Genomic DNA, 27,978 nt, shown 5'->3' on the forward strand with positions numbered 1-27,978 from the left:
AGGGTCTGTCAGAGGCCTGCTGCTCTTTCAGTGACATTTTGCATTACAGAGTAAACTCATGTGAAAGGAAGCAGTTGTAATTTAGGCTGGATTGCCAGTCTATCTTTTCAGTGCAGACAATTGATTTTGACTGCATTTTAACTTTAGCTTTTATTTACACCTATAATGTGTGATGTGTAGTTTTCTACATATATGGTCATGCTGAAAATGGAAGATGTCCAAAAGGTAGGCACAACTATGACACTCCTTCAGAGACTGAGTTGAGAAGGTAGAGGCTAAAAAAGTAGGACAGCAGCAAACTTTCAGTTTTAGTCTGCTAATTTGCTAATCACAGAGATCTGTGAATCATTAAATTTTGTGCTTCAGCATCTCAGAAATTTCAAAATTTGACAAGACATATTCTCAGACATGAAGAAAAGATGAGGTTTAAACCTAATATATACATTTATTTCTTTTAGAGACAAACAGGCAGATAGAAGGAGAGTGGGTATGGGTGTACCAGGGCCTCCTACCAACTGCAACAAAACTCCAGACAAATATACCACTTTGTGTACCTGGCATTGCATGGATACTGGAGAATTGTACCTGGGCCATTAGGATTTTTATGTTTTTATGAGAGAGAGAGAGAGAGAGAGAGAGAGAGAGAGAGAGAGAGAGAGAGAGGGAGGGAGAGAATGGGCACACCAGGGTTTCTAGCCACTGCAAACTCAAGACTCATGTGCCACCATGTGCATCTGGCTTACATGGGTTTTGGGGAATCGAACCAGAGTCCTTATGCTTCACAGGCAAGCTCCTTAACTGCTAAGCTATCTTTCCAGCCTGATATGTTTATTTTTTAATTATTTTTTTAAAGTTTTATTTATTTGAGAGAGTCAGAAAGAGAGAGAGAGAGAAAGGAAATGGGCATGCTAGGGCCTCCAGCCACTGCAAATGAACTCCAGATGCATGTGTCACCTTCTGCATCTGGCTTACATGGGCCCTGGGGAATCGAACCAGGGTACTTTAGCTTTGCAGGCAAATGCCTTAACTGCCAAGCAATCCCTCTAGTCCTATTTATTGATTTTCTATAAACAAGGATGTACTGTTATACTCCCTTTCCCCCACCTCAGTTGTACTGAGGGTCTTCTTTGGTAGGATTACTGGTATAAATTGTGGGGCACAAGAGGCCTTAGTAGTCTTTTTGGAGGAGGCACAATGCCTCAGGCTATTCTTACCTACCCTGAACCTCAGGAAGACATATTTCTGTCTATAGTCCAATGGATAAGGCAATGTGAGCAGCTGCCTCAAGCTCCTGCTGTCATGCCTTCTCTATCAGAATAGACTGTAATCTCGAATTGTAAGCAAAATCCCCTTTCTTTCCTTCTTTCTTTTTCTTCCTTTCTTCCTTCCTTCTTCTTTATTATACTCCTCCTCTTCCTCCTTCTTCTTCCTCTCTCTCTCCTCTTTCTTTTGTATTTTTGGAGGTAAGGTCACACTCTAGCACAGGCTGACCGGGAACTCACTCTGTAGTTCCAGGATCCTGAAACTCACAGAGAAACTCCTAATTCTGCCTCCCAAGTGCTGGGATTAAAGATTTGTATCATCATTCCTGGCTCATTTCTTTCATAAACTGCTTCATCTCAGGTATTTGGTGATAGCAATAAGAGGTAGCTAGTATATTCTTGCCTGAACTTGAATTGTGAAGTTCAAGAAAATTTAAATGTTGCAGTTATCATCTTATTGTTGGAACAAACATTCAACCAGAAGCAGCCTGTTGGGGTGGGGAGGGTTTATTTTCAGGCTTACTGATTCCAGGGGAAGTTCCACTCACGGTGGAAGAAGATGCTCACTTATATCATCCATAGCAGAGACAAGACCACAGCCAGCAAGCACAGACAGCCAGAGCTCATACTGGGTCTCTACAGTACCTAGTAGGGCTGGATTTAAGACAGGTCCCTAGTGACATACCTCCTCCCAACAGGGCTCCACTTACTGGAGACTCAAGTTGCAAGCTCAATCTTAGTCAAAAATACCTCAGGGGTTGGAGAGATGACTCAGTGGTTGAGGCAGTTGCCTACAAAGCCCAAGGACCTAGATTCAATTCCCAAGGACCAACGTAAAGCCAGATGTACAAGGTGGCACATGCACCTGGAGTCCTCTTGTGGTGGCTTGAGACTCCGGAGTGCCCATATTCTCATTCTGTCTCTCTCTTGTCACTCCTTCTTTCTCTCAAAAATAAATAAATAAATAAATTTTTTAAAAGGCCTCAGGCTGTGTCAGATATACATTCACATTGAAACTACACACTAATGAAATAAAATAAAATTGGATTATCATTAATCATATGTCACCAATGCTTAATCATGAGGAAAACATTTACTTGCCAATATAAATGAAATTGCTAATTCTCCCCTCCTTCGCCATCTGCATTTCTCCCAGTATTGATTTTAAGGATATATATTTATCTGTGTGCATATGTACCTTTATTTTTATATGTCTATCATCTATCTGTATGTCTGTATATGTCTACACGTGCAATTATATAAGTATATGATTCCATGTAGATATGTGGTCATGCTGATATATTTACATGTAAGAGTATGTTGTGAGTATGTGTATATGTTGTATTCATATGCCTAAAAGCTGAGGCATAGAATAGTTTAATAACATTACAAAATCGATTGAAATGTCCATAAACTTGGAGAGAGTCCTATTAGCACAGTGGCTGTCATTATCTAGACTATATTGGCTCCATCAACATGTTACCATGGAAAAAAGTCTTCAAAATGGAAGAGGGACTAATTAGAAAGAAGAAGGGGCCCAGTGGAAAGGGAATGGGGGAAAGGGGGTAAAAGAAAGTATTTAGAGGGGACTGTGTTCAAAATACATTATGTACATGTATTAAAATTGTCAATAAAAAGAGGTGAAACCAAAAAGTTAAAAAGCCAGGGGTGATGGTGCATGCCTTTAATTCCAGTACTCCAGATGGGAGTCAGAGGTAGTAGGATCACTGTGAGTTTCTGGCCAGCCTGATATTATATAATGAATTCCAGATCAGACTGGGCTTGAGTGAGACATAACCTAAATAAAATAAAAAAATATTAATTCCCCTTTTAGAATCCTTAATGGCTAGATGATTTTCCCCATTTATTTCAAATAAGCATTTTTTTTTGAGTTTAGAGACACTTTGTTAGTTTCAAAGGATGAAAAAGGAGAAAGTATAAAGAGCTCCTGCCCATGAGAAGGCAGGAAGGAGAGGGTAAAGCCTAAAATAAGCATTTAAAAAAAAGTATTTTGGGGGTTGTAGGGATGGCTTTAGTAGTTAAGACACTTGTCTATGAAGCTGAAGGACCCAGGTTCTATTCCCTAGCACCCACGTAAGCCAGATACTCAGGCTGGCACACACATCTAGAGTTCATTTGCAGTGGCTAGAGGCCCTGGCATGCCCATTCTCTCTATCTGTCTTTCTCTCTCTCAAATAAATAAATAATAAAATATTTGAAAAAATATTTTTGCTTATTTATTTGAGACAGACAGACAGACAGACAGAGAGGAAGAGGCAGACAAAGAGTAAGAGAGAATGAGTATGGGCTCACCAGGGCCTCCTGCCACTGCAAATGAACTCCAGACACCTGTGCCACTTTGTACATCTGGCATTATATGGGTACTGGGGAATCAAACCCAGGCCATCAAGTATTGCAAGCAATGCCTTTAACCACCGAACCATCTCTTCAGCACCTAAAATAAGCATTCTTGATCATGCAACATTAACACTTTAATGCTTGGTTTCCTATTTAATGTGATAATGATAAAATAATATGAAAATTTGCAATAATGGTTTTAATTTGAAAAATAAGTCAGACTCAGACAAATATTTTATACTCTCTCCCATATATGAAATCTAGACTCAAATTTCTATATACTTATGATATAAAAGTAGAAAAGGAACTGCTATATGGGAGGAAGAAATACAAAGGGAGGAGGGATGGGGAAAAGAGTAATGGGATACATGTGACATTAAAGCAAGAAGGGGGACTAATTGATGAGAGTAAGGGTACTGATGGAGGGGGCAGTGGGGAGAGGGAGGACAGTAATGGAGGAGAACGAATAAGAACAAAGCACAATGATATCTGTGTATGAAGAATTCCACAATGAAACACATTATTTAATTTAATTAGTTAATTTATTTATTTTGTTTTTTCGAGGTAGGGTCTTACTCTGGTCCAGGCTGACCTGGAATTCACTATGTAGTCTCAGGGTAGCCTCAAACTCATAGCGATCCTCCTACCTCTGTCTTCGGAGTGCTGGGATTGAAGGCATGCATCACCACGCCCGGCTCTATTTTTTTAAATATTAATTTATTTGAGAGAGAGAGAGAGAAAGAGAGGGGGAGAGGGAGGGAGAGACTGGATGTGCCAGGGCCTCCAGCCACTGCAAACAAACTCCAGATGCATGCCTCACTTTGTGCATCTGGCTTATGTGGGAAATGGGGCATCAAACCTGGGTCTTTAGGCTTTGCAGGCAAGCAGGCAACTGAAGAGATGACTCAGCTGCTAAGGCGCTTGCTTGCAAGGCTTGACTGCTCAAGTTCAAAGTCCCAGTACCTATGTACAGCCAGATGCACAAAGTGGCGCATACATATGGAGTTCTCCCTGGTATGCCCACTCTCCCCCCTACCCCGTTTCTCAACAAAGACATTTGCCAGGCGTGGTGGCACACAACTTTAATTCTGTCAGTTGGGAGGCTGAGGTAGGAAGACTGCTGTGAGTTTGAGGCTAGCCTGAGACTACATAGTGAATTCTAGGCCAGCCTGGGCTAGAGTGAGAACCTACCTTGAAAAAATCAAAAAAGATCATGAGAATCTGAGTTTGGAACTACTACAGCACCCATGTAAAAATGCCAGACATATCCATGTGAAACTGATCACCCCAGGGCTGGGATGTGAACACTGGAGGATCCCTATGACACACTGGCTACCTCTAAGTTCAGCAAGAGACCTCATCTTAAAACATAAGGCAATTGAAAAATACCCCTGACATTAGCCTCTGGCCTCCACACATGTGCACACATACCCACACACATATGAACATACATACACACAAAAAAGACATAAATAGGAAAAGGGAATCTTCAGATAATTCTTTTTCTGTAATACATATATAATATTGAAAAACCAGTATTCCCTACAAGTATGATTATGTTTAAGTGAGATATTAATTGCAGTTATTATTACATTTATGCTCCAGGTGATGATGGTTTGTTCAATGGTGGTCTGCATATAAAATGGCATTCTGATAAGTTTATCTCCCCCAATGTCATCTCAGTGATAAGGTACACTATCATGTTTGTACAGTGATGAAATTATTTGGCATGAATGAACTGAGCACCTTCTAAAATAGGATAATAAGCAGTTTGAGACTGCATAGCATACTTCCTTGTAAAAGAACTGATTTGATCCTGGATAATGGCTTGAAGCCTAGGCGTCTATGTTAAATAAACAGCAGCAGAACCCATTTATTACCTTGAAATATTTCTGACTGCCTGGTGCAAATGTGTTTTGATGTGCACCCATGAAATTCATTGAACATGCAGGAAAATTCCTTTTGGTTAAAATAAAGAAAAAAAAAGCACACTGGGTACGTTGTGATTTGTTGGGGTTGGAGATCTTAACTAGGAACACTGTAGGATTTCCCCTCCTCCATGCTGATCTCCCCTCTTTCTTCATCAATATTTCAGTCTTGGTGCTACTACCTTTTAAGGTGATCAGTTCCATGTGATGATTTGAATGAGAAATGTGTCCCCCCATAGTCTCACGTGTTTGTGATTAAACCTCATACTCAGTCCCCAAATGGTAGAGCCTTTGGTAGGTGGAGCCTTGCTGGAAAAGGTGTGTCAGTGGGGGGTGGACTTTGAGGTTTATTAGCCCAGTCCTACTGGGAGTTCACTAGCTGCTTTACTTACACTTCTCCCTGCTGCTGATATCTAATATGTGACAATGCCCATGCGAGCCACATTCCTGCCTCATGCAGATCACATACTTTCCTCACCATGATGAAACTTTCCCTTAGAACTGTAAGCTGAATAAACCCTTTCCTCCCATAAGCTTCTTTTAGTTGAAAGTTTTGTCCCCCAAATGAGAACATAACTGCTGCAGTTGGATAGGGATAAAGGAAGATATGGATACAAGAAAAAGAGGAAAGCAACCATATTGCTTTATATGATAGGGACACTAACGAGAGATGAATATATGAACCCTTCTCTTTCTTTTGTAAAGCTCATCTGGCCAGAGCCACTTCTTCTTCTTCTTCTTCTTCCTCTTCTTCTTCTTCTTCTTCTTCTTCTTCTTCTTCTTCTTCTTCTTCTTCTTCTTCTTCTTCTTCTTCTTCTTCTTCTTCTTCTTCTTCTTCTTCTTCTTCTTCTTCTTCTCCTTCTTCTCCTCCTCCTCCTCCTCCTCCTCCTCCTCCTCCTCCTCCTCCTCCTCCTCCTCCTCCTCGTCCTCCTCCTCCTCCTCCTCCTCCTCCTCCTCCTCCTCCTCCCCCCCCCCCAAGGTAGGGTCTCGCTCTAGCCCAGGCTGACCTGGAATTCACTATATAGTCTCAGGGTGGCCTCGAATTCACAGTGATCCTCCTACCTCTGCCTCCCAAGTGTTGGGATTAAAGGCGTGCGCCACCACACCCAGCTCCAGAGCCACTTTCTTGAGCCCTACCATCTAGCTCCCATAGATACCACCCATGGACCAGTCAGGGCTCATTAGGTACCCAGCCCCCTCAGGCCCAGCAACAGCGCGGGGTTCAGACATGGATGAGTATACTTTCTCTTTTGAGTTACCACAGCCTAATTTTCCACCCTGGACTTCTAAACCTCTTCTACTTCATCTTCTGGTCTTCCATGTTCAAGAGGAACTGAATAGACTGAGGCTCTTTCTTGGTCTCTATCCTATCCCTTGTCCCTTTGAGAGAGGGAGAGAGAAAGAGAGAGAGAGAGAGGGAGAAAATGAATGAGAATGGGCATTCCAGGGCTTCCAGCCACTGCAAACAAACTCCAGATATATGTACAACCTTGTGCATCTGGCTTACATGAGTACTGGGGAATCAAACTGAGGTCCTTTGGCATTGCAGGCAAGTGCCTTAACTGCTAAGCCCTCTCTCCAGCCCAGTTTCTTTTTCTTTTCTTTTTTTTTTAAATAAAAATGCTATTTATTTATTTATTTATTTATTTATGAGAGAGAGAGAGAGCAAGGGTGTGCCAAGGCCTCCAGCCACTGCAAGTGAACACCAGATGCAAACACCACCTTGTGCATCTGGCTTACGTGGGTACTGGGAAGTCGAACTGGGGTCCTTATGCTTCGCAGGAAAGCACTTTAACTGCTAAGCCATCTCCCTGACACCCTCAGGTTCTTTTCTCTTTGAGTTGGTTGCCCCACAGAAGAAAAGCACATTACTTAGAAGAGTGATGTGGAGCAATAGGGATAGGTCCTTGTTCTCAGTCTTTTACTGCAGGGCACAGAAACACCTGTTCACTTGGGAAATTAAGATGATAGTCCCACAATATACCTTCTAGGAAAGAGAAGCTGAGGCAAGGTCGACTTACTCTCTGGGATTTCCTACTACCTCACCAAGTAGGGAGTGAGCATTCAGGAAGTCAAATAAGTCCTCCTCGTGGAGATAATGTCACACAGCATTCTCAGGAAAAAGAGGTATAGGATAAGGTTTTCATCAAGATATCAGATTCTTCATGTGGGAGTATTCACTCAAGGGTTGAGAACTCCAATCTAGATTCTAGGGGCCACTTATTACTAACTCTGACTTCTTTTTTTAAAATTTATTTATTTATTTATTTATTTGAGAGCAACAGACATAGAGAGAAAGACAGATAGAGGGAGAGAGAGAGAATGGGCGCGCCAGGGCTTCCAGCCACTGCAAACGAACTCCAGATGCGTGCGCCCCCTTGTGCATCTGGCTAACGTGGGACCTGGGGAACCGAGCCTTGAACCGGGGTCCTTAGGCTTCACAGACAAGCGCTTAACCGCTAAGCCATCTCTCCAGCCCTAACTCTGACTTCTTAGTAAGAGGATCTACGGTCCTGCACTTGAAATTAGACAAAGTTGGATCATCAATCAGGAAATGCAATAAAGGACGATATTTAGGCATTACATTTTGCCTTCAGGTTTTCAACAGATGCTAGAGCAACCAAATCTTCAAGTGACTGAATGAAAACCAGTGCATCCACATATGCTTAGAGCATAAGCGATTATAGTTATAACATCTCATTATTACCATATAAGCTAACATCTTTTGTTTTTTGTAAGTGTGTGTGAAAAGGTGGCTGTAGGGCAGGTGTGGTGTGTACATGAGTGTGCAGGTACATGTACCATATGAGTGTGTGGGTGTGTGCAGGAACCAGAGGAGAACTTTGATGCTCTTCTCTTACAAGCTTAACTTCAGACATCCTTGAGACCCTGTCTTTTCCTCAACCTTGTGCTGCCATCTTCAGTCAGCAGGCCCCAGTGTATATACTCTCCTGCCCACCCCATCCCAACTTGAACCAGAGGAGAACATCTGGGTACTCTTTTCCATAGCTCAACCACAGACACTTCCTTGAGCCCTGGTCTTTTCCTCCATCCAGAGCAGCCATTTTTCCAGTCAGCCATCCCCAGCAATTTCTCTGTCTCAGCTCCTTCCTCCTGTCTGTCTTGCCTCCCCCTCTTCCCTTTCCCTCCTTGTCCTTCTCCCCCTCTCCCTTTGGCCTTCCTATTCCCAAGCAGACTGGGGTTATAGACATGGGTGAGCATATCCACCTCTTTGTTTTTTTCAAGGTAGGGACCCAGTGTATCCCAGGCTGACCTGGAACTCACTCTGTAGCTCCAGGCTGGTCTCAAAGAGATCCTTCTACCTCTGCCTCCCAAATGCTGGGATTAAAGGCCTTTGCCACCACCCCTCGCCCACACTCAGCTTTTTATGTGGTTTCTGGAGGATTGGTCTCAGGTCCTCTGCAGCTCTCATAACCACTGTGGCATCTCCCTGGCTCATAATGTCTGTTCTTTTAACAACACGTCAGATTAAGGTCTGTTTTTTTTTTTTTTTTTTGAGGTAGGGTCTCACTCTAGCCCAGGCTGACCTGGAATTCACTATGGATCTCAGGGTGGCCTCGAATTTATGGCGGTCCTCCTAACTCTGCCTCTCGAATGCTGGGATTAAAGGCATGCATCACCAAACCCGGCTTTTTTTTTTTCTTTTTTTTGAGGCAGAGTCTCACTCTAGCCCAGGTTGACCTGGAACTCACTCTGTAGTCCCAGGCTGGCCTCGAACTCATGATGAGCCTTCAACATCAGCCTTCCCAGTGCTGGGACTAAAGGTGTGCACCACCACACCCAGCCCTCCATATACACAATGTTACCTGATCATAATCCCTTCCCACCACTCTCCTTTGTCCGTCTTCCCCATCTGCCTCCAATGAACTCCTTCCTTTCAACAAGTTACTCTTCTATTTTGATGGCATCATTTTTTTTGCCCTCACATTATATTGGTCTTGTGCAGGTAGCAACAGCCACTGTCAAGTCATGAATACAATAGCAACTTGATTGCCAGGATTCTGATTGCATCTGTTTGAAAGCATACAGGTTATGCTAGAGAGAGAACATATGGGTGTCCCAGGGCCTCTTGCCATTGCAAATGAACTCCAGATGCATGCCTACTTTGTGCATCTGGCTTTACATGGGCATTAGGGAATCAAACCCAGGCTGGCAGATTTTGCAAGCACGTGTCTTTAACCACTGTAGTGTCAGGGTGGCCTCAAACTCAAGGCAATCCTCTCACCTCTGCCTCCTGAGTGCTGGGATTAAAGGTATGCACCACAACTCCTGGCTCATTAAATCTAGTTTTTATGAAAAAACATTTTCATAGGAAAATACTGGTGAAGAGGCAGGTTGATCACAAGTTTGAGGCAAGTCTGGGCTGCATTTTTATGGCTGTGAGCATGGTTCAATGGTAGACTGCTTGCCTAACAAGCATGAGGCCCTAGTTCAATTCCTAGTGCTGCAAAGACAAAGTAAAGCAAAAGCCTTTCATTTTCACCTCATATTTTATACCATCTCCCTGCTTAATTTGAACATGAAAGTTACTATTGTGGAAAGGTCGCCAGCCTATGCTCTTCAATATGAAACAACTTTAGAAGACAAGAGCATATTCAGAATATTAGATGACTATAAAATTCTGAAGTTCCTGCACTTCTTCTGAGATTGTGCTGGTAAATTTACTTCTGCAGACCACCTACTCCTGATAATTTTAACACAGGTAGTTTATTAAAATCATGTATTAATTTTCTGATAGTAGAACTTACACATTTCAGATCCATGTCTTAGAAATAGGTCAGATATACCTTAAGGTGAATATTCTAGGGACTGGGAAGATTACACAGAGGCTAAACATGCTTGCATACAAAGCCTGGCAGCCCAGGTTTCAATTTCCAAGCCACCTACATAAGCCAGATGCAAAAAGTGGTGTGAGTACCTGGTGTTCATTTACAGCAACAAGTGGCTCTGGCTTGCCTCCCGATATGCAAATAGTTAAATAGAAATTGTGGGTCTGGGGAGATGGCGCAGCATCAGACACTTGTTTGCAAAGCCTGCAGGGGCCTGATTCAAGTCCTCAGTACCCACGTAAGTACACATGCACAAAATGGTGCATGGGTCTGGCATTCCTTTGCAATAAGAGGCTCTGATGTTATCTTTCTCTCTCTCTCATAAACACAAGTAAATAAAATATTTAAAAATTGTAAAAAAAATGATTATCGGCTGCATTCTTTGTGGTAGTGGGGGCTGCATTCATGCTTCCTCTGAAACAAAAGAGGACTATTCTGAGTGGGATTATGTTTGAAGACTTCTCCCTGCCCTCCTTTTTTGAGACAGGATATTGTTATGTAGTCCTGGTCATTTAGAACTCAATATATAGATCAGGCTAACTTCAAACTTATGATATTCCTACTTCTGACTCCCAAGTATCAAGATTACAGGTCTGTGTCACCATGCCTGGCACAACTTCTCTTTATTTTATTTATTTATTATTATATCAATAGTTACTTATTTTGATAGAGAGAGGAGAGAGACACACAGAGAGAATGGGCACACCAGGGCCTCTCACCTCTTTAAAGAAACTCCAGAAGCATGCACCACTTTGTGCATCTGGCTTTATGTGGGTAACATGGAGTCAAACCTGGATCATTAGGCTTTACAGGCCCCTCCAGAGAAATATTTTTAAAAATATTTTTTGTTATTTTTATTTATTTGAGAGCAACAGAAAGAGACAGAAAGAGGCAGCTAGAGAGAGGAAGAGAGAATGGGCACGTCAGGGCCTCCCGCCACTGCAAATGAATTCCAGACATGCACCCCCTTGTGCATCTGGCTAACGTGGGTCCTGGGGAGTCAAGCCTCGAACTGGGATCCTTAGGCTTCACAGGCAAGTGCTTAACCACTAAGCCGTCTCTCCAGCCCCAGAGAAATATTTTAACTACTTTTATTGTTAGTGTTGGCAAAGGAACCTAGGGCTTCATGCATTGCTGGGTAAGTGTTTAACCACTGACCTAAAACCCCAGTCCTGTCTGTTTTTCAATGAGCAGTTGCTCTGGAATATTGCTCAGGATACTATCCTTTGCTTGGGGCAGTACTAAATCAATAGGTTTCCTTCAGTATTTGAACAGTAGGAACCAAGGTCCTATCAAGAATATAGAATGTGACAAAATATGCCTGGTGAAATTGTCAGCTTTTTAGCTGGGAAAGTTATAGTAATGGATGGTCAGTCTTCATGGGCCCATGTCTAATCCCCCCCCCACCCAAGTAACACCACAGTGTAGACAATGGCTTGTATTCCTACCATCTTAACAAAATGGAGGGCAGTTCATTACAGAATTGGTACTTGGCTGCTATCATCCCTTACAGATTGGCCTTTTAGGACATTTCCTTCAGAGTCTAGTGTTTGATGTGAGGTACTTTGAATGATTGCAATGTACCTCTTACTGAAAATTAATGTTTTCTTTCTAGAAAATTGCCCCATCCCTTCAGAAATATGTGTGTGCTCCCATATGGGCATGGTGGGAATGAAAATAGGGAGTTTGTGGTGTGTAGGACAGTACATACCTGCTTCATGGCCTATTGAAAGTGGCTTGGGAGGCTAGAGAGATGGCTTAGTGGCTAAGGCACTTGTCTGTGAAACCTAAGGACCCATGTTTGACTCTCCAGATCCCATATTAGCCAGATGCACAAAGGTGAGGAAAGCATAAGGTCGCATATGCCCACTAGGTGGTGCAAGCATCTAGAGTTTGATTGCAGTGGCTGAGGCTCTGATGTGCCAATTCTCTCTCTCAAATAAAAAATAAAAATTAAAGAAAGTGGCTTGGGAATATTACCTTAAAATAGGAGGTCTCCTCATTTTTCTGTTTAAATCTCATTTTCTTAGGAACTTTCACCCATACTTTTAATCTCATATGGCACTCTAAACCAATATGTGGTTAAACCAACCTTTATTGAACGTATATTCATACAACTTAAACAAGTAACAAGGCACTAACTGTAAATCAACATGTTTAACAGAGATGAGTTAAGTCACTTTTGAGGTAACGAACAATATACCTGGCAGAAAAATGTTTTGGGAAAATGTGATGTAGGTCATGCTTTAGAACATAGGGCATGGAAAATGGCCATTGATCATGGGACTCCATGGCATAGGTGCAGGGAGCCTACCCAAGTAAGGCATAGGTGGCCAGGGAAATAGCCACATGGGTGGTCTTGGTGGAATGTGCATTCTAAGTGGTTGGGGGCACCTACATCGTATTATATTGGGACAGATGGGCTGTGGCATCAAAGGAAAATGTCTCGGAGCCGTGTCAATAACGTGGACGGGGCCATAATGATCATTGTAGAATATGTCCACGGGAGGAACCAAAGGAACAGGAACCCTGCATTCAAGCCTTTGTGCCCTCTGTTGGCGTCTCCACCTGTTCCTTCTATTCTGAAACCAAACCTTTAATCAAAGAGAAAATGATTTGTTTAGTATATTGAGCAATTAAAGTCATAATAGAAACATAAAGACAAAACTCTACAGGCCACTGAAAGTTAAAAGTGCAACAGGAAGCTATTTTCTTATTATAGTATTTTAGGAAAATAAATTTTTCATCTCTCCCCTTCAGATAATCTTAGTGAGCTAAGAAAGCCTAGTCTAGAGCTTGGTATATTGCCATATATCTCTTCTATTTTTTAAAATTTTTATTTATTTATTTGAAAGTGACAGGCTGAGAGAGAAAGAGGCAGATAAAGAGAGGGAGAGAGAATAGGCACGCCAGGGCCTCCAGCCACTGCAAAGGAACTCCAGACATGTGTGCCCCCTTGTGCATCTGGCTAACCTGGGTCCTAGAGAATGGAGCCTCGAACCGGGGTCCTTAGGCTTCATGGGCAAGTGCTTAACCGCTAAGCCATCTCTCCAGCCCTCTATCTTCTATTTTTAATATTCTGTCATTTCTTCTGAGTTTTAGGTGCAGGTGTAGTTGATGAGTGTCACCAGATCCCTGATGCTAACTAATGCTCACATCTGATAAACAGGATATAGAAATGTTGGGTCAGCTATCCAGATGCCTAATTTTGTTTTCAAAATTTACTGACCTTCACGCATTTTTCAGGCACACCCAGGCGTTCTGCAAGCTCCATCCTGATGGGAGAAAATTACAAATGGTCAGTGTTTGAAGTTGTGGTTAAAATTAAATCTATAGATGGACATTACATCTATCTCACAGAGGAGTTGTCTATAATAGACACGAGGTTTGCTTTAGGGAAATGGTTTCCTACACAAAACTTATCTGCTAAATAAAATACAAAAAAGAAATATATGTGAAAATGTCTGGTAGTATGCTAGCAGAATATGACTGTTTTACTGTTTGTGGAGCTGCAGAGAAGAATGTTAGAAATTTTGGGGGGTTGGTCTGTGAAAAGTAAAATGCCAAGCCACCTTTAAAAAGCTCTTTTGAACCAACATACTTGTTTATCTAAAAGGGAGAAGTGAACTCTCAAAGAACTCTAAACCACATAGGCTCAAGTGCACCCTGTGGAAATGATTCTTTGCTGTTCTGCAGCTGAGTACAGCAGAGCCCCACAGAGCCTTGTCCTTGTCCACCTTGCTGGACTAGAGCGCCCCATTTTGGCCGGCGCAGACTAGAGGTTTATTTGGCACATAAAATGTAAAGAGTGCCAAGAATTCAGTAATGTAAAGAAACCGTATGTTAATGCAGTATTCAAAAATATCGAAGGGCAAAAAACTCATGATTGACGAATTAAGTAAATTGGAAGTAAAGTAGGATTTGATGCTGCCGCACCGGCTTCCCTGTGGTCTCGTCCCACCCCCACATCACATCTCTAGTCCTACAGAAGACCCTAGGCATTGGCACCAACCCAACCTCCGACTGCCAAAATGGCCCCCAACCGGGTGGCCTTACGCCCCCTAACTGGCTCCTGGCTCTGGGAGCCTAGGGAAAGGGCGCCGCCTCCGGAGCAAGCCACTCACCGAGCAAACATGTCCGGGTACTGAACCCGCTGGAAATACTCCTCCAGCTCGCGCCGCTGCTGCGGGGTGAAGACGTTGCGGTTGCGGCGGTTCTGCGCGGGGGCTTGGGGCGCCTCCGCCAGCTGCCGGAGAGCAGCGTTGGTATTCCGGGAGCCCTCGTCCTCGCCCTCCACGTAGTTTTCGACGTCCAAAGGCGCTTGGTCCATAGGGGCATGTTCAAAGCCGAATTCCGGGTTTGCCACGTTCTCTTTTTCGACCAGATTCTCGGAGGCTTTGGTGGTCTTTTCCCCTGGGGAAAGGGAGAAGCATAAAAGAAAGACCCAGGAGTTGGAACCAAAGGTGTTTGGGCATTAGAAAGTAATCCCTATGGAGGAGCAGCGACGAAGGCCACATCCCAACCCCTTAGGAACACAAATTAAGTTTCTCTTTGCAGTCCTCGGTATTATCTATCCCGGTCCGAGTCTTGGACCCGGTCCGGGCACTAACCGTCAAGTTGTTCCTTTGTGGATTCGAAAGAGGAGTAGCCGGTGTTGGGTTCCCATTCATTGTTTTCGTCATCTCCCCCCTCCACATACTTCAAGATCAAGGCTTGCCGCCTTGCTTCTGGGGAAAGAGAAAAGACCCAGGATTGGAGTCCAAATGGCACGGCAAGGAGGAGGTTAAGGACCACCATAGAGGAGCCCCTGTTATTTTGGGATTTCGTCTCCTCCTGTCCTCGCCTCAACACGTGCCATCTGGTCCTCGCCTCACTCACTACACGTCCCTCCGCTCCTTGCCACGCCCCGTTCGGTTAGTGCCTTGCCTTGTCACATTCTGTCCAATTCTCGCTTCGACAACTCGCTTTTTACCCTCTCCTCTTCCCAGACTCCGCAGCACCTCGCCACGCCCCTTTCCCCGAGGTCTAAGCCTTGCCAGTCCTGCGTCTTCGCCGCACCACTGCACGTGGAATCCCGTCTCCTGCGCGCCTCGCCGAGTCCCTTCCTTTCCTCTCCTGTACTACATCCCGTCCCCATTTCGCCACGCCCTTTCTCGGGCTGTCTGTGCCTCGTGGAGTCACTTCGCGCCTTCCTGGTTTAGCGTCCCCTCTGCGCCATATCACTTTGCAACCTGTCCCCTCCGCGCCTCGCCGAGCCCCTTCCTCGCTTCTACCGCTCCACATTCGCTCCACGCCTGGCCACGCCCCGTCTCGTGCGGTCCACACTTCACCGAATCCCTTCCGCTCCCCCCCTTACCTGTCTGTCCTCACAACGCCTCGTGCCCCCTGGAGTCCCTTCCTTGCCCCTCTAGTACCAAATCTCCTCCGCACGTCGCACGCAGGGTCTCATTCAGTTTCCACCTCTAGGAGTTCCTTCGGAGGCTTGCCTCTCCGACTCTCCTCGATGCCTCCCGGAGTCCCTGGTCTATCCCCATTTCTCACCCTATCTGCAGCTCGATGCGCCCCTTTCGGTAGGGCCCTCGCCTTGGTTCCCTCCACGCCTCGCCTCGCCGAGTCCCTTCCTTGCCTCTCCTGCTGCGCGTCCCCTCCGCGCCACGCCCTGTCCCATGTGGTTCCCACCTAGCTGAGTCCCTTCCAGTGTCGTTGGAGCGTCGCCCGGACTCTTTCTTGACTCTTTCGCTCCTCTTTTTCTCTGTGCCTCATGCCCTCTCCTTCCTTCCTCGTCTAGACACCTTAATGTCCCCTTTGTGCCTCACCCGGTTCCCTCTACGCCTCGCCCGGTCGCATCCACTTTGCACCTCCCCAGCCCCGTGTCTAAGTCTGCGCGTCTCTAAGAAAAAAGTAGCATCTATCTCCGTTTAGGCACTGACCTTCCTCTTCTACTGCTCCAGGGCAGCTGGAGTCAGTGTCACAGAAGTTGTACTTGGACGGAGATGCCATGGCTCGGGTTGAAGTGGTGGGCTTCTTCCGGACTCTGCGCTGGGGTCCAAGAGATGCCACTGCAAAGGTTAAAATTGGTGCAAGCAGTCGACCTGGAGCTCGAGTGTGGCGGGCTCGGAATTGCGCCCTCCTTATATACCCCCCACGGTGCCCCTCCCTCTCCCACGCTTCAAAATTTACGTCGTGCGTGCCACTTAGGCGCCCCCCACCAAAGTCTGGCGGGCTCCGATTTGGAGTGAGTGGGGCCTGATTGGGTTGGGGTTCCTGCGCCTAGCCTGGGTTTGCAAATAAAAAAAAGTGCGTACTAGCGCGAGGCTGGTTTTGAACGCGCTGTGAGGACCCTGGAAAACTACATTGGATTTACAGTTTAACTTCTGAGCTCTTGCATTTTTGGAGAAAGGGGGGGGGTAATCCTTGTGCTAAGACCTCACTGGCTGGAGAGATGACTCAGGAATTAAAGGCGCTTGCTTGCTTGCTTGCAGAGCCTGACGGTTTAGGTTCCATTCCCCAGTATCCACGTATAGCCAGATGCACAAAATGGTGCATGCATCTGGAATTCCTTTACAGTAACAAGAGGCCTTGGTGCATCTATTCTCCCTTTCTCCCTCTGAGTTCCCTCCCTTTTGGCAAATAAATAAAAATATTTTTTAAAGAAACCTCACAGTAGCTCTTGGAGTCAATAACGTATTTGGAGTACATTCTGAAGTCCGAACCTGTTCTGAGCTCTACACTGACTCATTGCTCTTTACTTTCCCAAAGAAAAAACTTCGGGCTGGGGAAAAGGAACGCAGCTCAGTGAAGCCGCCAATTTTTCGTGTATTGGACACTAAATATGACTCTCCTTGCTGGGAGTTGGTGATTAATGATGAGGGCTACCTGGTCTGTATGGTTCCCGCCCTAAATCTGAAAATTGGGCTAGTGATAAAACGCAATGTTTCAACCTAGGCTGCTTGATGTGGGTTTATGGAAATTAGAGCCCGTGATGCCTTTTTAGAAGTAGTTTGGAGACAAGCTTTCCAAACAATCTGGGGAACAGGAGGTCGTTTGGGAGCTGCAAAAACAAAAAAAAAAACAAACAAACCATTACCTCTTGAGAAAGCTCCAAAGATAGCAGGTTTTTAGTACTGAACACACGACACAGTGCAAATATAGAAAGAAATACGCCAAATGCTTAATGTAACCAGAAATGCTTTTCTACAGGAAACCCTTCCTTTGGTTTCTGGCACTTGGGGAATTGACGGAGCTTCCTCTTGAAACTAGCTTAATAACGAAGCTGGCTTTGCAAAGTCCAAAAGCGCGCCTAGTTCCAGGCGTCTGTCCTACAGAAACGGAAGAATTTCCCGCCTCTTTTGCAACTTTCTTTTTACATCTAGGGCTCTGCCCAACTCGCCCGCCACCTGCAATTTGTGACAACTATTTTCCCTCCCCTCTACAAGTCTCAGGGAAAGAAAATTTCTAAAAACAGAAAACACTCGGAGATTTTTTAACTGAGTATTTTATATAATCAAGTCTTGTAATGATGCTAGGAAAGGTTTTGCATAGGCAAGTAAAATTTCCATTTCTTTAAAAATATTTTTATTTATTTGCGGGGGGGGGGAGAATGGAAGCATGCCAGGATCTCTTGCCCCTGCAAATAACTGAAGATGCATGCCACTTTGTGAGTCTGGCTTTACGTGGGTACTGGTTGATCAAACTCGGACAGTGAGGCTTTGCAAGAAATTGCCTTTAAATAAAAAAAAAATCAAAGCAGATATCATTTAAAAGAAGGTAAAACTAGGAAATAATAAAATTTCTTTGAGACAGGGTACTTCTCCAGAGCAGGGATTACAGGCATATACCAACACACCACACTGAATTAGATTTCTAAAATGGCTTCTTTAGATTCTAATGATTTGAATGTAAGTATTTGTGTGTGTATACATATATATGTATACATATACATACACATATATACATATATAATTGTTAATTAATCCTTAAATTTTAGTGAGAATATTCACAACTAAAAAAATAATTTTTGGAGCCAGGTGTGGTGGCACACGCCTTTAATTCCAGCACTAGGGAGGCAGAGGTAGGAGGATAGAGGATTGCTATGAGATCAAGGCCACCCTGAGACAACATAGTGAATTCCAGGCCAGTCTGAGCTAGAGTGAGACCCTACCTCAAAAAAACTAGGAAAAAAAAAAGAGTTGGTTTGAGGGCTGGAGAGATGAATCAGTGATTAAATGCACTTGCTTACAAACCTTGGCGTCAAGAGTTCGATTTTCCAGTACCCAGGTAAAGCCAGATGCACAAAGTGCTGCATATATCTGGAATTCTTTGCAGTGGCAAGAGGCCTTGGTGCATCCCTTCTCTCTTTCCCTCCCTCCCTCTGAGCTCCCTCTTTTTTTTTTCAGATAAGTAAAAATATTTATAAAAGAAACTCGCAGTAGCTCCTGGAGTCAAAACATGCTTGCAGAATATTATTTTTAAAACATTTTTATTAGCATTTTCCATGATTATAAAAAAATCCCATGTTAATTCCCTCCCCCCCACTTTCTCCTTTGAAATTCCATTCTCCATCATATTACCTCCCCATCACAATCATCGTACTTACATATATACAATATCAACCTATTAAGCACCCTCCTCCCTTCCTCTCTCTTCCCTTTATGTCTCCTTTTTAACTTACTGGCCTCTGCTACTAAGTATTTTCATTCTCACGCAGAAGCCCCAGAATATTCTTAAACCCGGCTCCGAACATCCATGTTCTGAACCCTACCCTAGGAAGTATCTTTACTTCCCCCAAAGGGGGGCGGGACTTCGGGCTAGGGAAAGGGATCGCAGTTCAGTGAAGTCGCCAATGTTTCTTGCATTGGACACTAAATATGACTCTTCTTGCTACGAGTTGGTGACTAATGAGGGGGGCTATCTTGGATGTATGGTTCCTGCCCTAAATCTGGAGATTGGGCTAATGATAAGACGCAATGTTTGAGCAGGAGGCTGCTTGAGGGAGTTTTTGAAATGAGCCCATAGTACCTTTTCAGAGGCAGTTTGGGCAGAGGCTTTCCAAAGTCTGAGGAGGAGGGAGGTCATTTGCGAGCTTGGAGGAAAAAACAAAAAACAAAAAACAAAAAACAAAAAAAACCACTATCTCTTGAGAAAGCTCCAAAGACTGCAGATTTTAGTAATGAACTCCCTATGAAAATGCTTTTCTATTGGAGCCCCTTCCTTTGGTTTCTAGCACTTGGGTGGAGCTTCCTCTTGCAACTAGCTTTGCAGTGAAGCTGGCTTTGCAAGCTCCAAAAGCGCGCCTCGTTCCTGCCTCTGTCCTAAAGAAGCGGGAGAATTTCCAGCCACTTTTTGCAACTGTTTCTTTTTACACCCGGGCTTTGGCCCCCTCGCCCACCACATGCATTTTGTGACAACAATTTTCCTTCCCTGAGTTCTGGCCCTCCACAAGTCTCAGAGAATGAAAATTTCTAAAAGCAGAAAATCCTCAGATATTTTAACTGAACATTTTTTATACATTCAAGTCTTATAATGGTGCTTTATAAGGGTCAGTGTACTATAGGAAAAGTCTTGTATAGGCAAGTAAAATTTTCTTTCTTTTCAAAATATTTTTATTTATTTGGGAGGGGGCGAATGGAAGCTTGCCAGGATCTCTTGCCCCTGCAAATTAACTTAATTTGCATGCCACTTTGTGAGTCTGGCTTTATGTGGGTACTGGGGAATCAAACTCGAACAGCGAGGCTTTGCAAGCAACAGCCATTAGTAATTTTCAAAACATAGATAAAGGACTGGAGAGATGGCTTAGAGGTTAAGGTGCTTGTCTGTGAAGCTTAAGGACCCATTTTTGATTCCCCAGTACCTACATAAGCCAGATGCACAAGGTAGTGTATGTGTCTGGAGTATGTTTGCAGTAGCTAGAGGCCCTGGCTTGCCCATTCTCTCTGTCTGCCTTTCTCTCTCTATCATAAATAAATAAATGTTTAAAAAACAGATATAATTTAAAAGAAAGTGAAAGTAGTAAATTAGAAAACTTCTTTGAGACAGGGTTTAATGTGGTTCAGCCTATTCTTGAACTCACAATGTAGCTGAGGCTAGCCTTGAACTCCTGATACTCTTGCCTCAACTTCTCCAGTGTAGGGATTACAGGCATATGCCACTACACCACACTGAATTATACTTCTAAAATGGCTTCTTCAGATTCAATGATATAAATGTAAGCATTTGTGTGTGTGTGTGTGTGTGTGTGTGTGTGTATACACACACACACACACACACATATATATATAATATAAATGTATTTGTATACATAATTATTACCTAATGTGTATGTTTCAGTGAATATATTCAAGATTAAATAAAAAGAATTTTCACGGGTCGGAGAGATGACTCTGGGGTTAAAGGCACTTATTTGCAAAGCCTGCTGTATGGGTTCCATTTCCCAGTAGCCACATAAAGCCAGATGCACCAAAATTTTTCATGCATCTGGAGCTTGTTTGGCACACCCATTCCTTCTCTCTCTCTCTTTGCAAATAAATAATATTTAAAAAGTATTTTTACTTACAGGAAGCACTTTAGGACTTATCTTTGTCATATAGGAATTGCCAGCAGCAATTCCTTTGGGCTTTGTGGCACTATGTGTGTATATATATATATTTGGGGGGGGTTCGAGGTAGGGTCTCACTCTGTCTCAGGCTGACCTGGATTTAACTACATAGCCTCAGGGTGGCCTCAAATTTACAGTGATCCTCCTACCTCTGCCTTCCGAGTGCTGGGATTAAAGGCGTGCGCCACCACACCCGGCCCATATATATATATATATATATATATATATTTTTTTTTTTTTTTAAGTAAGAGTTACTTGAACATGAGCACTGAGTGACCACAGCAACCAAACTTATGTGATAGCCACTACATGTCTAATAGGTATGTAGTATACACAGCATAGACATGTTGGACAAAAAGGTTAATTTACATCCCATGTGGCTGGAGCTGGACAGTGCGAAATTTCTGCAAAATTCTCAGAATGACACACAATTTTAAATTTATAGATTTTTTTGAATTTTCCATTTCATATTTTCATAGTGGAGCTGAACACCACAGGCATAGGAGCCATAGATGGCGGTGGGAGGGGGGAGCAAAGCATTCAGTGCTTTTCCTGCTGTGTGTCCTTAGGACTGAGTAAATTGAAGAGATGGGCTTGGAAACTTAGCACTGCTGGATCCCAAACCTCTAGCTTGAGGATAATCTGGTAAGGCTCTAGTGTAAGGGGAAGAGGCCAGAATTAGTGCAAAAGGAGGAATGCCCCTGCCACGCTGGATTTGGAGACTTCACTTACTGGCCTTCTTCCTCCAAATGCCATCTTGCTCTACTTCTGTTTAGAATACCTGTCTTTACTCCTTTTAATTAAGACAAAAGTAATAGAGTGAAAAATACACTGGTTTTATAGTGAAACTCTTCTCCTGGGGCCCAGGCTGGATTAAACCACTTATTGATTAATTCTCCTACCACAGCCTCTGGAGTGTTTGGATTAAAAGCATCACATCTGGCTTCAGGGTATGTGTGTGTGTCTGTGTGTAAAATAAATATGCTATCAAAAAGTGAACTAGCTGGGCGTGGTGGCGCATGCCTTTAATCCCAGCACTTGGGAGGCAGAGGTAGGTGATCGCTGAGAGTTCAAGGCCACCCTGAAACTACACAGTTAATTCCAGGCCAGCCATAGACCAGAGTGAGACCCTACCTCGAAAAACCAAACAAAAAAAAAAGTGAATGTAAAGGAAAAACTAGGATAAATCATGTTTGTACTAACAAACATAGGGCCCATAATTATAAGCTTTTGAAATGTTTTATTTATTTGCAAGGAGTGAAGGAGGGGTGGAGGGAGGGAGGGAGGGAGGGAGGGAGGGAGGGAGGGGGAGAGAGAGAGAGAGAGAGAGAGAGAATGAGAATATGCCAAGGCTTCTTGCTCCTGCAAAAGATGCATGTGCCACTTTGTGCATCTGGCTTTACATGGTACTAGTTAATCGAATTTGAGCCTGGCCAACAGTCTTCAAGCCAGCTCCTTTAACCACTGAGCCATCTCCCCAATTCATAAGGTGTGTGTGTGTGTGTGTGTGTGTGTTCCATGTAGGGTCTCACTCTAGGCCAGGCTGACCTGGAACTCACTCTGTAGTACCAGACTGGCCTGGAACTGAAGTGATCCTCCTACCTCTGTCTCTACAGTGCTGGGATTAAAGATTTAGCTCCTAAATTTTAAAAACAAACAAAATTAAGAATATTAACGCACTTTAGAGCATTCGCAAAAATTTCTTGGAAAACACAGCCTATAATCACATTTGTGGCCCTTTTAACTTTGACTCGCCAGTAGGAAGGGAAAATAGTTCTCTCAAAATGCGGAGGGGAGGGAGGGGGACGGGAGAAGAAGCAGCCTCAACAGTGGCAGGGAAACTTTTCTCAGGCTCTAGAGATGAGTTGCGCTTTAGACTCCTGCAAAGCCAGTTTCTGTAAAGCGGGTTGCCATGGGAAGAGCAACAGCTTCATTCTACTATTGCCCCAAGCATCCAAAACGAAAGGAAAGGACTCTAATCTACTTTTGCCCTATTGAAAAACGGGGAGGAAGAGAGCGAGATGGAAGGAAGAGCATTCTTGGATTCCTTAAGCATTTGACATATTTCTTTTTAAATTTGCATTCTGCCTTGTATTCCTTTATTTTAAAAAAATCAGTCCTTGGAGCTTTCTCAAGTGGAATGATGATGATGATGATTTTTGCTAATAATTTTCCCCAAGCCCCACTTGGCAAGTTTGGTCCCAAACTGCCCCTTCAAGAAGGCACTATGGGCTCTGATTTCCAAAAACCCTGAGAAGCCGCCTCCTTCAAAAACATTATCACTAGCCCAATGCCCAGACTTAGGGGGAGGTTCATACAGAAACTAACAGCCCTGCGCTTAGTCACCAACTCCTAGGAGGGAAGTCATATTCAAGGCCCAGTGCAAGAAATATTAGCTACTTTACTGGGCTTCTGAAGTTGCTACTCTTCCTCCAACCTGAGAGAGAGAGAGGGGGGGGGGGGAGGGGGAGGAAGAGAGAGGGAGAGAGAGAGGGAGAGAGGGAGAGAGAGGGGAGAGAAATTGGGGGGGGAGAGTGCGAGCGTGAGAGAGCAAGCTCATTTGTCATGAAACTTGTAAGAATTTTGTTTTGCTTCTTCAGTCATTTTGCCATTTTATCACCTGATCCCTTCTGAAGGACAATCCTATATGGCAGATTTTTGCGAGGGAGGGGATAGGGTCTCTCTTCATAGTCCAGGCTGGTCTGCGACACACTATATATGCGAGGCTAGTCTCAACTCATGGCAATTCTCTTATCTTAGCCTCATGAGTCTGTCTGTCTGTTTGCCCCTCTCTCTTTACTGTAGTACAGGTTGTCCTAGAACTCACAAAATTCTCCTGCCTCAAACTTCTGGGTGCTGAAAAAATTAGTTTTTTCGAGGTAGGGTATTGCCTTAGCCTAGGCTGACCTGGAGTTCACTATGTAGTCTCAGACTGGCCTTGAATTCACAGTGATCTTCTTACCTCTGCCTCCCAGAGTGCTGGGATTCATGGTGTGCACTAGCACACCTGGAGAAAAAAAATAGTTTTTTTCAGTAATGAATATTCATTTATTTATAATTATTGCTAAGTAAACTTCTCTTTTAAACAGGAACATAAAAACACAGTAGGGCTCTGCACAAGTGGAATTGCTAAACAGTTGGTTTGTATACACATCAAAGTAAGTTAGAGTGGAATCTGTCTATAGCATGCTGTAATAGGCCATCTCCTTTGCGGCCTGCTCAGTGAGGACACTGGCTTCAGCATTGCTGTTTATGCTGGTATAGGGGAAGGCGTTCTCTAAGTCCTCCAACTCCTGCTGGCTGTCAAGCTCAGAGGGGTCAGGGCCTGCCACTTTCATCATGGGGTCTTGGATGTCTAGGCTGATGTTCATGACACCATGCTTGACTTTCATGTGCCGGCTCAGGTTGCCCTTGAGGTTGAACTTGCTGGAGCAGTAGGCGCACTTGAAGGGCTTACTGCCTGTGTGCAGGTGCATGTGACCTAGCAGGTTGTAGCAGTTGAAAGACTTCCCACACACCTTACACTTGAACTGCACCACAGGCGAGTGTACAATCATGTGGGTCTTGAGGGTCTGCTTCTGAACGCAGGTCTTGAAGCAGATGTGGCGCTGGTAGGGCCTTACGCTGGTGTGGATCAGTATGTGATGGTTCCTGTTGGCCTGAAGGGTGAACTCCTAGCCACATACCTCACACTTGAATTCCTTCACACCCTTGTGGGTGAGTGAGTGCTGCTTGAGGTGGTGGATCTGACTGAACTCCATGCCACATTCTGTGCACAAAAGGCCTTCACGTTCTAGGGTTTGAACATGTGGTTCTGTAGCTGGCTACAGTAGTGGAGGGACTTGTCACACTTAAGGTACTGGTAGAGGGTAGGGCCCTGGTGAGAGACCAGGTGGCGCTTGAGCTGGGTCAAGATGGAGAATTCCAAGCCACATTTGACACAGATGTGGCAGCGGCTTCTCTCATGCTTCACCTCATGGGCCTTGAGCTCGCTAGGGTGGGCAAAGTCACAGCCACAAAAGTGGCAACTATAGGGCTTTACCTCGGAGTGTAGCAGTATGTGGCACTTGAGGTGGCTGGTCTGTGTGAAGGCCTTGTGGCACACCTGGCACTTGTGGAGCCGCGTGCCCTGGTGGGGCACCATGTGTGTCTACAGGTGGCTGGACTGCTTGAAGAGCTTGCTGCAGTGGGGACGTGAGTGCCGCTTGATGCCATTGTGGCCCAGGATGTGCGTCACCAGCTTGTACTTGGACGTAGGACTTCTCGCACATGCGGCACTGCCAGTGTCTTCACCAGGTAGGAGTCTTCGATCTCTACGTTGATGTCCAGCCGGTCCAGCTGGGCTTTCTTGTTGCTTTCCACCGTGGAGCCCACCGTGTCGCCCTCGAACGCGCCGGACTCTTGCCACACGAAGCCCTGCTCTGGCTTGACGGGTTCCGGGGACGCCATCGATGGGTGCTTAGGGTCGTTCAATGGGGCTTGGTGGGGTGGCTCAAAACCACACTCGGTAGGCAAGGCCTCTGGCCCGGGCAGGGCCATGGTGGGCTCAGGAAAGCCATCATTAGCTGGGTCAAGGAAGGGAGGGTTAAAGGAGGTCACATTCAGCTCTGGCCTTGGAGTTCGAGGCAGGTGCCTCAGCGTCCGGGACTTCCGGCTGAAGGCGCTGAGGTCAATCATCTTGACCGCGCTGCTCTGCACCAAGGCCTCGCAGCCGGCACCGGCCGGGGGGGCCTCTGCCTGGACGGGGTCTTTGTCATCACCAGGCACAGACACCTCATTGACTTCTTTCTCCTCTTCCTCCTCCACCTTCTCAAACTTGATCTTGGGCACTAGCTGCACGGGTGGTGTCGTTTCTTTCTCCGGGTGTGCTTCTCAAAGGGTTCCCCTACTTCCAGCATCTCCTCCTCTGAGGGCTCTTTCAGGGCTCGTCCGTTGCAGGACAGCTGGTAGACATCCAGGCCTGGTGGCCCAGACTCTCCCATGGGCACCCCAGATAGATCCGGTTGTAGTTCTGGGTGGAAGGCCTCAGCACTTATGGTGGCTCCAAAAAGCTCATCTTCTGAGACTAGGCCCAGAACCGCAGCCTGAACCAAGGAGAGAACCATCACTGCGTCGGTCTGTGTCCCTGAAGCCCTCCATGCCTTGGCGGCTGGCTAGGAGGGCATCACCTGGGTCCGGGCGCGGATCCTGCGCTGGCAGTCGGGGAAAGGGGGTGGTAGTGGTGATGGTGGTCTCGGCGGGCCTGGTCAAGTCGGGTCGGGGGCCCTCCCGGCTGCCCAGAGCCCAGGCTGCTGCTGCGCGGGGCCTCCATGAGCACGCACCCACACTACTCCGCCGCCCTCCCTCCGCTCCTCGCTTTCTCTCTCCCCCTCTCTCTCCCTCCCTCTCTCTCTTTCTCTCTCTCTCACTCTCCTGCTCCCTCGCTCTCGGGTCACGCTCTCTCCTTTCCTTGCAAGAAGAGGATGAGGCAGGACTGACATGGAGGGATGCAAAACAGCTCCTCCTAAGCCAGCTCGCAGAGGAAGAGACAGACAAAAAAGCAGCCGTTTTATCTCTTTTGTTTTCCCAGTTCCTTCTAGAACCACCCCCAACGCCTCCTTCTTGTCAGCCCAAGTTTTCTTTTCTCTTTCTACCTCAGAGAGGATTTTTCTTCCTTTCTTTCTCAAAATAATAATAATAATTAGCTTTAGAAAAGAAACAGAACACAAAGTACTGAGTGTCATTTTTAAAACTTGTGTGTGTAGTATGTGTGCATGCTTTTTGTATGCAGCTGCATGCTCATGAGCAACATTTTCTTTTGAGGCAAGCCCAACAGACTGGCTTTTTTTTTTTTTAAATCCATTCCTATTTACTGAAAATAAACACAAGGGAATAAAACTAAAATATGTATCATTTATAATTGCATATAAATTTAATAAAACACATGAAGGTGCTATTTGATAAAATTAGTAAATGCTCATGAGACATACCATGCTCATCAAAGACTAAACACAATAAAGAAGTAAAATCTTACTAAGTTGATTTATATGTTAAACATAATTCTTTTTAAAAAAAATATTAAAATTTCTATTATTATAAAAAGTATCCCATGATGATGCCATCCCTCCCCACTTTCCCCTCTGAAACTCCATTCTCCATCATATCAGACTAGCATTTTAAAATTTTTTCTGAGAGAGAGACAAGAGACAGATGCAGAGAATGGGTGCACCAGGGCTTCCAGGCACTGCAAATAAACTCCAGATACATGTGCCACCTTGTACATCTGGCTTACATGGGTCCTGGAGAATTGAACCTGTGTCCTTTGACTTTGCAGGTAAGCACCTTAAATGCTAAGCAATCCCTCTAGGCCCAGACTGTCCTTTCTTATGAGAGAGAGAGACAGACAGACAGAGGGAGGAAGAGAGAGAAAGAATGAGATTGAGAATTGGCATGTCAGGGCCTCTAACCACTGCAATTGAACTCCAGATGAGTGTGGCCTAGCGTGCTTGCTTCATCTTGTGTGGTTGGCATACGTGGGACCTGGAGAATGGAACATGGGTCCTTGGCCTTCTCAGGCAAGTCCCTTAATTGCTAAGCCATCTCTCCAGCCCTCAAAAGCAACTTTTGAAGGGAACTCAGATCCTCATGCTTGCGCAGCAAGTGCTATTGCTCACTGAGCTGTTTCCCCAGGCCCTGGACTTTCATAAATATTTTGTTTCTGTTTTTGTTGCTCTTTCTTAATTTTATTTCTCATACTCCTGACCCACTCCAACTGATTTCCTACTAATGGAAGTATTACTACTTCCATTGCACCCTTCTGCTTTTATTCATATACATTTTTATTCAAGGTAGAGACTTGCTTTAGTCCAGGCTGACCTAGAATTCACTTAAGTAGTCTCAGACTGGCCTTAAATTCACAATGATCCTCCTGCCTCTACATCCCAGGGTCCTGTGATTTAAGATGTGCATCAGCACACTTGGCGAAAAAATATTTTTAATTAGCTTTA

The 27,978-nt window shown here is 44.7% G+C and overlaps 1 pseudogene; it reads right to left on the bottom strand.

Moving 5' to 3' along the window:
• Nucleotides 1-24,171: 24,171 nt before the first annotated feature.
• LOC101610820 lies at nucleotides 24,172-26,303 on the bottom strand (annotated as a pseudogene).
• Between the last annotated feature and the right edge of the window lie 1,675 nt (nucleotides 26,304-27,978).

This window comes from Jaculus jaculus, chromosome X, assembly GCF_020740685.1.
Source record: "Jaculus jaculus isolate mJacJac1 chromosome X, mJacJac1.mat.Y.cur, whole genome shotgun sequence".
In the NCBI taxonomy this organism is placed as follows: Eukaryota; Metazoa; Chordata; class Mammalia; order Rodentia; family Dipodidae; genus Jaculus; species Jaculus jaculus.